Here is a 15421-nt window from a genome sequence, read left to right as displayed (position 1 = left end):
TTGTTCCTTACGTCCTCAAAATGTGCCACACACACATATATATATATATATATATATATATATATATATATATATATATATATATATATATATATATAGGTAATGACTATAGTATAGAATTCATATTTGTGTAAATAAATTGCCTAAAGTATAATAAAAGTGAACAAGTGCCATTATGTAAATATAGTGTATGCGTAATATACACAGAACATACTAACATAACAAAGTGCAAGTAAAAAGTGTCATAGTATAGCTTAATAAATAAGCAAAATTAATAAAGTGCATATGTATGTATGAAGTGACTAAGTGTTAGACAATATGTATAAAGTGACCAAGTGTTTAAACAATAAAATATATTAATCAGAGGTATTCTACTAAGTGTCATAATGTACCTATAAAGTGTAATATAGTTATCATTATAAATAATTGAATACTTACGGTATAGTGCAATCAAAGGAGCCATAGTGTGTCCAAATCAGAGTGGTCCCATAAAAATCCAGAATTTCATGCAATGCAAAAAAAATGGATTAGGATGTATAAAAGAACCAGCACCAAATTTCTACCAGAAAACCTGTAAAATATAAAAGATGAAAAAAAAATTAAAAGTTTAGCTACATATAGCCAACAATAAAAAACAATATAAGCAACCATTACTTAAATAAGCATAGACAGATCATAACCAGAATTTAAACCTTTAGGGTATGATGTATCAAGTTCCTGAATCCAATAAGCCTCACATAATAGGAACCTCTTATTCCTATCGCCCCTCCCATTCCAAAAAATGCGCAAGAAGAGGTAGATCAGTCAGCCCAGTATGTATTGTAGACTTGTGTTAAGAAAACCTAATTTAAACTTTCGGCTCGTTTGTCTCACATACAAAAGACCACATGGGCACTTTAGTGCATTAACAACAAAATCAGAATTGCATGTCAGAAGTTGTCAGATAAAATATTTCTTGCCACTATCATAGAATGGCAAGAAAAACAATTATAGCATGAAAAATTACCTTGTTTAACAGTGGTTGCACCATCACCCTTCTGGACAAGAGTTTTAACCAACAAGGCGCAGATGGCTTCTCTAACCTTTCCTATAAAAAGTTTATGCACATATTGGTACCTCACCTACTTACAGTATACAATGAAGTGCAGACCTCAGGATCCTTGCCTCCTGAAATGCTTTTAGCTACTATAGTAACACTGCCCAAGCCAGACATGTCCCCCGATCTCTCCAAATTTACCGCCCCATCTTGTTGTTAAACATGGAATGCGAAGATATACACTTTCAGTAGGGAAAGTAGCTGTCCGAAGGGAATTTTAGTAGGAGAAGTAACTGTCCAATCCTGTTGGCCAGTAAGATACTGGCCAACAGGATCGGAGAGTTACCTTCCCTACTAATACATGACGACTAGACTGGATTTGTTCAGGGTAGACAGAGCCTGGGCAACACAAAGAAGCTGTCATTGGTTCTTGACTAGATGAGGAGGCCCGACTGTGGCGGTCTGCTACTGACCTTAGGCGTAGAAAAAGCATTTGACCACCTGGGCTGGACCTTCCTGCGGCAGGCTTTGTTGGACTACGGTGTCCCCCCCAGGTTGTACAATAGATTTTTGCACTGTACTCCACACCCACCGCACAGGTCTCACAAGCAGGGAACTTATCCTCCCCATTTTGGGTTTCCAATGGTATGAGGCAGGGCTGCCACTATCCCCACTCCTTTACGTTCTAGCATTAGAACCACTCCTACAGCTCATCAGGGTACATCCACAAATACACAGGGTAAGGATACTGGACCAACAGATACAAATTAGCGCAATTGCGGATGATATAGTACTGTACATTACCGATCCCTCAGAATCCTTACAGGCGCTAAGTCAGCTCAAGTCCTATGGGACAATATCCTATTACTCACTAAATACCAGCAAAACACAGGGAATGCCCATAGGTATTTAAACACTAACACTGCAAAGGGTGAGATCTAGTTATGACTTCGACTGGAGACGAAACAATATCAAATATCTGGGACTAACCCTTACTAAGAACCCTGCTGACTTAGTCCATGCAAATTATATAGCATCATGAAAGTCATGTCAATAACTAGTGAAAAATTGGACCCCTCTGTTTCTCACTAAGACAGAACTAGTGATAGCATTTAAGATGTCTATACCCCCCAGAAAACAATATCTATTTAGAACGCTCCCAAATTGCCTTTCCCCTCTCCTTTTTCAAAACGGTCAACTCTGACTTGAACAAATTTATTTGGGCTGGGTGAAAGCCCAGAGTGTCACGAAAACTAATGCAAGCACCCACCAAGCAGGGAGGCCTTGCAGTACCCAATGTGCAAATCTATTACCATGCTACCATCCTAGCTACTGCCTTTGCCACATTTCTGAAAACACCCCAACCACAATTGGTCCCCATGGAAAAAGCGATTGTACAACCCTACGAGCATACCCACCTAATTTGGCAACCCAAACAACACTGCCCCAAGCTTCCTTCCACCTCACCATACATAAACTTGCTCTTACAAACCTGGGAGAAATAGACAAAAGCTATTGTGACCCCAATAAAGGCACTAATCTACTGCATTCCCACCTTCAATGCGACACCATGGCACGAATGTGTAATAAACAATTTATGCCATCTGTACCAGCATGGTTCCCTTTTCTAATTGGGCGACCTTGAAAAAATAAAAATTAATATATATATTTGCCTCAATCTGCACCCTCACATACATACACTGCACGACACACACACACACACACACACACACACAGTGCACCCTTCACACAAATGCTGCACCACACACAGTGCACCCTTTACACACACACACACAGTGCACCCTTCACATACATGCTGCACTACACACAGTGCACCCTTATTATTATTATTACTATCACCATTTATGTAGCGCCAACAGATTCCCTAGCGCTTAATATTATTAGAGGGGGGATTTAACTATAAATAGGACAATTACATTATTATTCACACACGCACTGCACCCCTTACACACACACACTACACCTGCCACACACACAGTGCACTTCTCACACACAACATGCCTCTACACACTACACCCCTGTAAACACTCTGGATCCCCTATGCACACGCTGGATCTTCTACACACACAAGAGATCCCCTATAGACACACACTTCACCACCTACACACACTACATTTCTGACATAAACACTCTGGATCCCCTATGCACACACTAGATGTCCTACACTCAAACATACACACACTACATTCCATTAATACACACTCTCTACGATCCATACACACACTACATCACCTATACACACATATACTACACCCCCTATACACCCACTCTCCCACTCTCTTTAGTCCCTAGCCACACATATTACACCACAAACACATCACAATTGAAACTGACCAATTTACACAAAATACCACATCACAATCAGCTCACTCTATATACACACAATCCCACAAGCAGCCTCCAAACACATGCATAATACACTTTCCCTGCCATTTTGTCCTCTGGTATCCCACTTATGAAGACACTAGTGACAGAACGAATACAGACACTTTTTCTCATGAAAGAGCTCTTAAGCAGAGCTCTGCGCATGGACTGACCTGGAAGAGCATTGAACCAACATGCTCATTTTGAGATGGGGCGAGTTTATCACTGGTGATGACAAAACACCCACATCTGGCCCCACCCCCTCTCTCTGGGCTACTGTGATTCAAAAGTGCCTGGGCATAATTTGTTTCCTAGTCCAGGCCTGATGTCACTAATGAAAGTCTTCAGTATATTTCAAAACAGGTCAAGAGTTGTACAGCCAGTAAGGGGAAGCCATTGTTGCATACCAACACTTCTGTAGATTATATGATGATAATACAGTATCCAAGAAGAGCTCTTATTACAACCTACATGGAATTGGCCCCTCTAAGTGCTACTTATTGGCAACAAATGTTGTTTAGGCTGCTAACATAAAATCCTGAATCCATGTTTTTCATTGTAAAGTGACTTGTCCTGAAAGAGACTTTTTACTGGACTTAAAGTGAATGACCAAGAAAGTAATCCACCCTTGTGAACGATTATCATAAGGAGAGTATTGTATTGTTTTTGCACATGACTGTCTATTGTTTATAATTATCAGTACAGAATTGCTAATCAGACTATCATGATAATCTTATTAAGTGTGTGATTTTGCAAGTGTGTGATTATTTAATCAAATTTATGTCTATAATCCTTAACACACAGATGTCAAGAGCAGATTAATTTAATGCCTCTCCCCCGTGGGAGATAGATAATATTTTTTTTTTTAAATCAGTCACAGTCTTGTATAAACTGTCAAATAAGAACAATCACTGTTGGATCCGCATTCCACGAACTATGTTTATCCCTTTGTAAGAGTGTCATGGTCCCTGGGATCTCTCTATGAAATTATTTTAAAAACTGGGTTTTGATGGGTTTATCCAACTTAAAATGCTAGGGCCTGAATAGCCTGCTAGAGTTTATTTAGCATGCCCCATTGATCATGGGGTAATGGTGTTTTCTAATAAAGATTGGAGAAATCCTACTAAAATGGGTAAGTTTATAAGTGATGCAACCATACTTTTTACAAATAATGTACTATATGATTTACTATATAACAAGCAGGCAGGGGGGACAAAAAAAAATACAAATAAACATGTTAATAATAATAAAATAAACATTTTAATAATATTAAAATAAAACAAATATTTTAATAATATTAGAATAAAATAAATGCAATAAAAATAAAATTTAATATTAAAATAATAATAATAGCATCTCCTCTGCCCCAAATTCTCCTCTTCCTCTCCCCCAGATTCTCCTCTTCCTCTCCCCCAGCATCTCCTCCTCCTCTGCCCCAGATTCTCATCTTCCTCTCCCCCAGCATCTCCTTCTCCTCTGCCCCAGATTCTCCTCTTCCTCTCCCCCAGATTCTCATCTTCCTCCCCTTTCTCCCCCCAGCATCTCTTCCTCCTCTCCCCATCATCTCTTCCTCCTCTCCCCATCATCATCTCCTCCTTCTCTCCCCGAGATTCGCCTCTTGTCTCCACCCAGCATCTCCTCTTCTCTCTACCCAGCATCTCCTCTTCTCTCTACCCAGCATCTCCTCTTCTCTCCACCAGATTTTCCTCTTCTCTCCCCTCAGCATCTTCCCCTTACTACCCCCACAATATCTCCCCTCCCACAGTATATCCCCCTCTACCTCCCAGCACATAAATAATGTTTGATATTTTTTGGTGCAGGTTTGAAGTCCAACCAGACTCCCTACCTGGTGGATCCGATTCCTTCCTGCTGCTGTGAGGTGGTGTGGGCGCGAGGGAGAACTGACTGATTGATGTAATTTCCTGGCGGCACCAGTGGATGGAGCAGTTCTGGAACAGTACGTTAGACAGTTCTCCCTCGCAGCCCTCCATCCCACCCACCCACCCACCCACTAGTGCCATATTAACAACATTATGGGCCCTGCCTACACACAATTTACATGAATAAAAATTGAAATTATAGATAAAATTAGGCTTATATTTATTAGTATCTCCAACAAATGCAATATATACAGAAAATACATACACACAGACTGCTGAAAAAACACACACAGACTATTGAATACACACACACACACACACAGACTGCTGAATACATACAGACTGATGAATACACATACAGCCATACTGCTGAATACACACACACACACACACAATGCTGAGTACACACACACACACACAGAATGCTGAGTACACACAGGCTGCTGAATACATACACACACCGACACACACATAGTCTGCTGAATACATACAGACTGCTGAATACACATACAGACAGGCTGCTGAATACACACACACAGAATGCTGAGTACACACACAAAGCATGCTGAATACACACACACAGAATGCTGAATACACACACACAGAATGCTGAATACATACACACAAACACACACATACTGCATTGAGGGGTGCAGTGTATGTGTTTGTGTGTATGCGTGTGGAGTGATGTGTGTGTGTGTGTGTGTGTGTGTGTGTGTGAGGGGTGCTGTGTGTGTGAGAGGGTTTTGCTGTGTGTGTGTGTGTGTGAGGGGGTGCTGTGTGTGTGAGGAGGTGCTGTGTGTGTGGGGGTGGGTGCTGTGGGGGTGGGGGGATGCTGTGTGTGTGTGTGTGGGAGGGGGTGCTGTGCGTGTAGGGGGTGCTGTGTGTGTATGGGTGTGTGAGAGGGGGGTGCTGTGTGTCTCGGGGGTGCTGTGTGTGTGTGGGGGGAGTGGTGCTGTGTGTGTGGGGGGTGCTGTGAGGGGGAAGGGAGTGCTGTGTGTGTGGGGGAGCTGTGTGTGTGGGGGGGGGCTGTGTGTGTGGGGGGAGTGATGCTGTGTGTGTGTAGGGGGTGCTGTGTGGGGAGGTGGGGCTGTGTGTGTGGGAAATGTATGTGTGTGGAGGGTGCTGTATGTGTATGAGAGGGGTGCTGTGTGTGTGGGGTGTGCTGTGTGTGATGTGGGGGTATGCTGTGGGGGTGTGTGAAAGGGGTGCTGTGTGTGGGGGGGGTGCTGGGTGTGTTGTGGGGGGGAGGGTGCTGTGTGTGTGGGGGGGTTGTGTGTAGAGGGCTGCTGCAAATACATTTAGACAATCTGTGTGTCCCCCTCCCTACTTCTTACCTTTGATGAAGGAGGGGGGAGGGACACAGCCAGCCCTGGTGGTCCAGTGGTGGTAAGTAGGTAGGACAGGTTTGCCAGCTCTTCTGTCCTCCCAACGTTCCACAAAGATTGCTCGTAGGAGGATAGGAGAGCTTCTTCTCAGTTCCCTCCCCTGGTTCCCTCCCCTTCCGTGACCTCCCGACACGGAAGCAGAGTAGGCGCCTGCCGTTTTGTGCAGACAGGCAGGTGCCTTCTCTGCATTGCAGCAGACTGGCGACCTATAGCCTCATGCCCACCCTAGAGGGCCCGGCGTGCCACCTGTGGCACGCATGCAATAGGTTCACCATCACTGATATAGAGGGACAGAGAAAGATCAGGAGAGGGCAGATAGATGTATGTGTCATCAGCACAGAAACAATATTGTACGCTAAAGAACTAATTAGTTAACCAAGGGAGGTATAAATTCAGAACAGTTGGGCACTGATGACAGAAACTCAGTGCAACCCCAAAAGAGATGGTTTTCTGAGAAGAGGGAGAAACATAAAAGGAGACACTGAAAAGGCACTGGGAGAGGTAGGAGGAGAACTAGGAAAAAGCAGCATCTCATAGACCAATAAGTGAAGGGTGAGAGAAAAATATTGATAATCAACAGTTTCAAAAGCAACAGAGAGCTCAATGTTACTTAGAGTTGTGACCACTGGATTTTGCAGAAATTAAGTCACTGGGGTTTTTTAGTCAGGGCTTTTTTTAAATAGTGATGAGTACGAAATCCATACAGTAATAGGTCAGAAAGTTAGATTGAAAGAAATTAGTCAGTCTTATGTATACAACTCTCTCAAGGATCTTGAAAGCAAATAGTAGTAGGGTAATACTTGAATATGGCGTTTGGGTCAAAATTGTTTCTTTTGTTAGAATTGCTGTGCATGGGTGTGCATGGGCATAGCATGAGGAAGGGAGTGGGACTGGGGGTTGTACTGGTAGGGGTAGGAGAAGTATTTGAAATTTCTTCTCTGATTGCAGCAATATTCTCAGTGAAGCAAAGTTTGTAGTGGTTAGGTTCATTGATTGAGTTTATTCAATATATAGAATAAAAGAAAATTGGTATTTCTATAATTCAAAAGACAAATTTAGAATGGAATTGACAAGCAGGAAATATTTAAAACTGCATTACTAATTTGTAATATTTCAAAGAATATAAAAAGTGTGTCTTTCATAATTGCCAACTTAATTATAGCTCCAACTCAGAATGGGAACTATGGTGAATAGTTAGACAAAATTTGGAAAACTGTCTGATTTGGAAACGTTTTCTAATATAGCTCTTTTGAATTTTAACATTTAAACCAATCATCAATTCACCAGAAATGCCTTTGTGTAAAAACACATTTAAGTTTGTTTGCAGAATCCTAAACTATTAAAATGAAAGTTGGGTTTCCTGCCAATCTCATTATACACCTAATTTCAAAGCTGAACTAGGAAAAATGTGGAGAGCATTATTGTATTAATAGATAGCATGTACATCTTCTCCTCATCAAGATATATTAAATGAAATGTCAATGAATCCCCATGTAGGGTATATGTTGTAATACATGCATATGTATTGTATTTAAATTTCACTTTTAACATAATTTCTTAAGAAAATGCAAAACTAACACAAACCATTTATGTTTCATAAAAAATTAAAAGAAATCTGCTTTCCTTTCTTTTATTGTAATTAAAATAGTTTTGGTATGATGGGTAATATACACATTTTTTGTCAGGTAGGACACAAACGTTGGTGTGTACTTTTGTCCATATAGTGTGTGTGCGGATATATATCTATATATCGTAATTTTTTAATATCATTTGTTTAAATATATATACATATATATATATATATATATATATATATATATATATATATATAAATCAAAAATAGTAATGCACTCCACCTTCCTTGATGTACTTGCCCGGTGCTTATCAGCAAACAGATACAGCCAAAAGTACAAGATAGCACTCCAGGGACTTCCAAGTTGAATGAATAAAACTTAGCTTTTATTAGCTCAAAATGAAAATCAACGTTTCAGTTAGTTTATTTTGAGCTAATAAAAGCTAAGTTTTATTCATTCAACTTGGAAGTCCCTGGAGTGCTATCTTGTACTTTTGGCTGTAAATATATATATATATATATATATATATATATATATATATATATATATATATCATATTTATTTTTAATCACAAGATGTGCTGATTTACATACATTATGATATTTACTGGTATCCTTCTCCTTCAGCTTCTCATGCTTTTTTGTGCACACGGATCTGTGGTAATGTTCTGCTGAAAAAAACTGCGTCAGACATAGTTGTGTGAAGTAACCTCTGTTTCCTCCACTTTGAGAGGGAGAATAATTGTGGTGTACTTTACCTCTAGAATTTGATACAGGACGTAATAAGGAAGTCAATAATGCATGCAAGTAGATAATTAGAGTAGATAAACTAGAAAAATTAGATGTTGATAGCAATAGAGAGCAAAACCAACCCCAACATTTATTTTGTAGTATTTGAAGAAGCCATGTGTTGTTCCTATATTCTAAAAGGTTCCAAAAATATTTGCCTGGGAATTATAGACCTGTGAGTTTAACTTTCGTGGCTGGGGAAGTATTTGAAAGGTTACTAAGGTATCAATATTCAGGAGTTCATTGGGAAGAACATTGTTATTGGCAATAATCAGCATGGTTTTGTGACATAGGTCATGTCAAACTGACCTAACTGCATTCCAAGATGAAGTAGATCATTAAAATGTTGCAATGGATGTGATCTAATTGGCATATGATATGGTTCCTCACAATAGATTAGTGTTCAAGCTAAGAGAAATTGGACTAGAGGAAGAATCTTGTTCTTGGATAGAAAATTGGCTTAAAATATAGAGAACAGAGAATTGTCATTAATGGTACATTTTCAAGCTGGACAAAAGTGCTAAGTGGTGTCCCTCGGGATGCTGTTTCTTAATAGCTTCTATTTAACATATTTATAAATGATCTTGAAATAGGCATTGAAAGCCATGTTTCAGTGTTTACAGATGACACAAAATTTACTCTGTAATTGGAACAAGTAATACAATGTGAGCAAGGCATTGCTTTTTTTGCAGAGGGATTTAGGAAGGGAATGAAGGGAATTATTATGCGACTTATCATATTCAGCTAACTATTTGTTTCTACAGTTGCACTCCATTCTTTCGGTATATCTCACTAGTGGGGTTGGATTTAGGTGCCCTCGAAGGCACGGGGAGGCTATCCACGGTTAGCTTATTTAGCAATTTCGGTTTTTACTATTTCTCTTCTCATTTCTATTAATCTATCCCTATTCCTCCCCCTGCCATTCTGTGAACGTTCAGTACACTAGTGTTTTTTTTTCAATCCTGTGTATTGCCAGCAACTTTCTTAGCTCTATATCTAGTTCATATCCAGATCTCTGGCTATCGTCTTGAATTTAAATTTCTACAGAGAGACTACAATACCAAGGCACACTATCCAGTATCATTATAATCGCATGGGGTAATGTGACAGCCTTATATTGCTCTGTGTTTTACAGAAATGTATTGCCAGTCTATATATATAACGAACGTACAGCATAAATAATTGGCAACACGTATTGACAAATTGTCTCTATGTATATCTAACCCTATTGGGAAATGCGATAGCCTTATATTGCTTTGTGTTTTACTAAGACTCATTGCCAGTCTATAAATATAGCGAACAGACAGTGCTAAATATTGGCAACACGTACTGATGAATTGTTACATCTTATTACGTATGCCAAATCATTGAGCCTGCTGTTTGCAGACTTTGGCCCTCTGTTCACTCAGGCATTTTCCTTAACATTTATACACACGGGTTTTTTCTATATCTTCCACACCTTTCAAGGCATCTTATCCTCCCCCTCCCCCAATACTTTATCGTTATAATTCTTATTTGTGTGAAGCACAGACGTGTGCTCCACAGACAATAAATTTGGAGTGCAACTTTAGAACTCCCAAATCTCTAGTTATCAAGCACTCTTTCATTTAATCATTCTATTTATTTTAGGTTTTTGCCACTATATTTAGTTAGTGTGTGACACTCTGGGTGATTGCCAAGTTGTTCGGCAATTTTTAACATATATATATATATATTTTCAATAAACTCTTTTTTATTTTTTGATTATTATTCCTGATTGGTACCTCTAGCCTCCATTGGTATTATAATTCATGATACCTCCTATACGTTCCCAATACCCCAACATTGGTATACTATCCATTTTTCTCTCTTCTTTATTCTACTAAGGGTTACCCCCTTCCCTTCCAGTATACCAGAGGGAGCTGTACCCAATTTGTTTTTTCGTTAGAGGGATTTAGGATTTAAGGGGACTGGACAGTCAAAATGGCAGATTAAATCCAATGTAGAAAAATGCAAATTATGCTCTTCATGGTAAAGAATGCACAAGCAATTTACACACTAAATTGTAGTGAATTGGGGATAACAACACATGAGAAGGATTTGGGAATTGTTATAGTCAACAAACTAGGCAACAATATGTAATGTAATTTGGGAGTTGCTAAGGCCAGTAAGGGATGTATAAATAGGGGATGAAAGTAAAATTATGCCTCTTAATAAATCACTGGTAAGACCACACCTTGAATAGGTTGTGCAATTCTGGTCATCTCTTCTAAAGAAGGATTTTATGGCACTTGGAAAAGTGCAGAGTAGGGCTATGAAATTGATAAAAGCAATGGAGCGTTTTAGTCAGGGACCGGACTGGCCCACCGGGATACCGGGAAATTTCCCGGTGGGCCGTTGGCACCTGGGGCCGGGCAGACATGTGGGTGTGCTGGCGGCCGCTGGAGGAACTGTTCTGGTGGGCGCAGGGGAAGCTGTGCTGTGTCTGCTCCCCAGCGCGCTACTGAATGAGACCGCTGGAGGAACGGTTCTGGCGGCCGCAGGGGAAGCTGTGCTGTGTCTGCTCCCCAGCGCGCTACTGATTGAGACCACTGGAGGAACTGTTCTGGCGGCTGCAGGGGAAGCTGTGCTGTGTCTGCTCCCCAGCGCGCTACTGAATGAGACCGCTGGAGGAACTGTTCTGGTGGCCGCAGGGGAAGGTGTGCTGTGTCTGCTCCCCAGCGCGCTACTGATTGAGACCACTGGAGGAACTGTTCTGGCGGCCGCAGGGGAAGCTGTGCTGTGTCTGCTCCCCAGCGCGCTACTGAATGAGACTGGGGCCGGAATATGACGTCATATTCCAGCCCCGGTCTCATTCAGTAGCGCGCGAGGGAGGGGGGAGCAGACACAGAACAGTTTCCCCTGCGGCCGCCAGAACAGTTCCTCCAACGGCCGCCATCCCTGCTCCTCCAGCGGCCGCCATCCCTGCTCCTCCAGCGGCCGCCATCCCTGCTCCTCCAGCTGCCGCCATCCCAGCTCCTCCAGCAGCCGCCATCCCAGTTTCTTCTGTGGCCGCCATCTCTGCTCCTCCAGCGGACGCCTTCACACCCAGCTCTCTGCCCTGCATGACTACCCTGGCCGGTCACCCACAGGTAATATGTGTTATTCTGTCAGTGTGTGAGTGTGTGTGTGTCATGGTGTGTGTGTGTGGCATGGTCTGTCTTTGTCATGGTGTGTGTGTGTGTGTGCGCATCTGTCTGTCATGGTATGTGTCTGTCTCTGTCATGGTGTGTCTGTGTGTGTCATGGTATGTGTCTGTGTGTGTCATGGTGTGTGTGTGTGTGTGGCATGGTCTGTCTATGTCATGGTGTGTGTGTGTCTGTGGCATGGTCTGTCTGTGTCATGGTGGGTGTGTGGGTGTCTGTGTGTCATGGTGTGTGTGTGTGTCTGTGTGTCATGGTGTGTGTGTGTGTCTGTCTGTCATGGTGGGTGTGTCTGTGTGTCATGGTCTGTCTGTGTCATGGTGTGTGTCTATCTGTCATGGTGTGGGTGTCTGTTCCATGGTGTGTGTCTGTGTGTCATGGCGTGTGCCTGTCATTATGGGTGTGTTTGTGTCTGTGTCACGTTGTGTTTGTGTCTGTATCATGGAGTGTGTGTGTCGGTCTGTGTCATGGTCTGTCTGTCGTGGTGTGTGTGTGTGTGTGTCTGTCATGGTATGCGCGTGTCTGTCATGGTGTGTGTGTGTGTCTGTCATTGTGTGTGTGTGTGTGTGTCTGTCATGGTGTATGTGTGTGTCTGTGTGTGTCTGTCATGGTGTATGTGTTTGTCTGTGTGTGTTTTAAAAATAGTTTTTACTCACTTTTTTTTTTTTTACGCCATGCTGGTCTCCCCTCGATTGGCCCTGCCTCTATGGCTGAGATCATCAAGCTTGCCATAGGATTGGCTGCAAAACGCTACACCAATCAGCATCTCCTCATAGAGATGCATTGAATCAGTTTATCTCTATGGGGAACCTTCAGCGTCTCCAGAGCGTGGAGGACCTGAATGTAGGTGCTGCACACTGTGCAGCAGTGACACAGGAAGCACCTCTAGTGACCGTCTGAGTGGCTGTCACTAGAGGTGTCACTTGGAAGCAATGTAAACACTGCCTTTTCTCTGAAAAGTCAGTGTTTACATTGAAAAGCATGCAGGGACAGGCTGTAGACACCAGAACCACTACATTAAGGTGTGTGTGTGCGCCTGCTAGTGAGCTTGCTTGCTTGCATGTGTTTGTGTCTGCTACTGAGTGAGCTTGTGTATTTATGTCAATGAGCTTATGTATATCAGTGAGTTTGTTTGTCTATGAGGCTGTGTATCAATGAACTTGTGTGCGTCAGTGAGATTGTCTGTGTCTGCATGTGAGTATGCTTACTGTATAATTAAACGTTTTACTATGAAAGCACCAATATTTTATATTAGAAAAAGCAATATATATAATTACTCAATCTGGGGTGGCAAGACATAGCCTTACATATTACATGCGACAATATATGGCGCATTGACTTATGGGGCTGGCATAAATTTTTTTGACCAGGGCTGCTTTGTATCCCCAGTCCGGCCCTGGTTTTAGTTATGAAGAAAAGTTATTAAATTTAAATATGTTTAGTTTGGAAAATCAGCACCTCAGAGGGGATATGATAGCTTTATACAAATATATTCTGGGCAAATACAAACCATCGTCTGGAAATCTATTTATAAACAGGACTATCCCTAGGACACACTATCATGCATTTAAACTGGAAGCAAAAGGAAAGGTTTTTTTTACAGAAAAACAAAAAGGATGTGAGATTCTCTGCTTAAGGATGTGTTTCTGTTCAGTCTATTCAGATGTTTAAAAAACAATTGGATATATACTTGCAAAAACATAATATAGAGGCATATAATGTTTAATTACTGAAATAATAGTTTCTTGATCCAAGGAGATATCTGACTGCCAGTCAAGAAGGATTTTTTTTAATCTAGTGTGTTGCAAAATTGGAACTGGGTTTTTATGCCGCCTCTTGGATCAACAGCAAAAACAAATATGAGAAGGGCTGAACTTGATGGACACGTCTCTTTTCAGCTATGTAACTATGTGACCTATCTCTCACTCAGTTTTGATATATCACTTGGATACTGCACAGATTCCATGGCTTTCTAACAGTCCCTGCCTTATATTGAGATACTTGATGTTTGACTAGACTGTGTGGTTATTTTAATTTGTGGACCTTTGTTTTCTTGGATTATCTGCTGCATTATTGTACTATCTGCCTTTGTTTGTGCCCTCTCCAGGCGGTGGTGGTTAGACATTTGTGACTGTATATTTAATTTATAAAAACATTTTCATACTGTTTTTATATAATTTTATTACAATAATTTATATGTGCTAGATAACTAATTTAATTTGCTATTTTTTTAATTGTATTTTATAATGAACACTCCAATGTTTGTTTTATTTTATGGTGAATAGTTAGACAAAATTAGAAAACTAGCTGGGGGTACTTGGAAAGCAAAAAAACAAAAAGGTTATGGTGGGGAAAACCCCTTCCACCTGAAGTCTGTGGATAGTTAATACAATGTTAAACAAAAATCTGCACACCAGTCAAGCCATAAGACTTGCTTTTCCCACCATAACCTTTTTATTTTTTTGCTTAGCAAGCACCACCAAGCCTCAATAACAAACCAGTAACCAACCTCATGCTGATGATTTGCATTGACAATGAAACAGCTGTCCATGAGTGGTTGACTGGCTTTGCATCTTTTCCTAAGTTGTGTTTCAAAGCTGTTGTATACAGCAAACTTAGACTCAAATGAATCCATGTTTAAAAGGGAATGAGGCAAAAATGTGATTCTTTGTTAAACTAATTTGCATATTATCACCCAGAATCTTTTGCGGTAGTAACATCATTACAAATTTGATTTCTGTGGGAAAAGCAAGTCGTATGGCTTGATGGTTTGATTGTTGTGCAGATTTTTGTTTAACATTCTATTAACTATCCACAGACTTCAGATGGAAGGGGTTTTCAATCACAATTTTGTTTCCTTACCATAACCTTTTTGTATATATATATATATATATATATATATATATATATATATATATATATATATACACACACACATACATACTAACATACATACTTATATACATACATAATGTCACTAAATGTTTTAAATTACTACTAGAAAAGGCTCCATCCCATATGGATGGGTCCTGTGAAACAACAGGTGTGGGTGAGGGCCCTAATATTAATAGTAATACGGCAACAGGTTTGAACCCTAATATTAATAATAGAGAGGATGGGCCTAGTGTCCCCCAGGCTCCACCCATGGGGGTTAAACATGCCATTGTCTACCCCCCAAAAAATAATATCATGCTCTCCTGCACTCCAAT

The 15421-nt window shown here is 40.8% G+C and overlaps 1 protein-coding gene across 1 annotated transcript in view; it reads left to right on the top strand.

Moving 5' to 3' along the window:
* LOC134585294 (alpha-1,4-N-acetylglucosaminyltransferase-like) overlaps window positions 1-15421 on the top strand; it is a 45264-nt gene that overhangs the window by 1834 nt on the left and 28009 nt on the right. The gene's annotated exons all lie outside the window — the stretch shown is intronic.

The sequence above is a fragment of the Pelobates fuscus genome, chromosome 2 (genome assembly GCF_036172605.1).
Source record: "Pelobates fuscus isolate aPelFus1 chromosome 2, aPelFus1.pri, whole genome shotgun sequence".
Classification (NCBI taxonomy): domain Eukaryota; kingdom Metazoa; phylum Chordata; class Amphibia; order Anura; family Pelobatidae; genus Pelobates; species Pelobates fuscus.
Note: the sequence above shows the minus strand (reverse complement) of the source record. Positions and strands in the feature narration are given on the sequence as shown.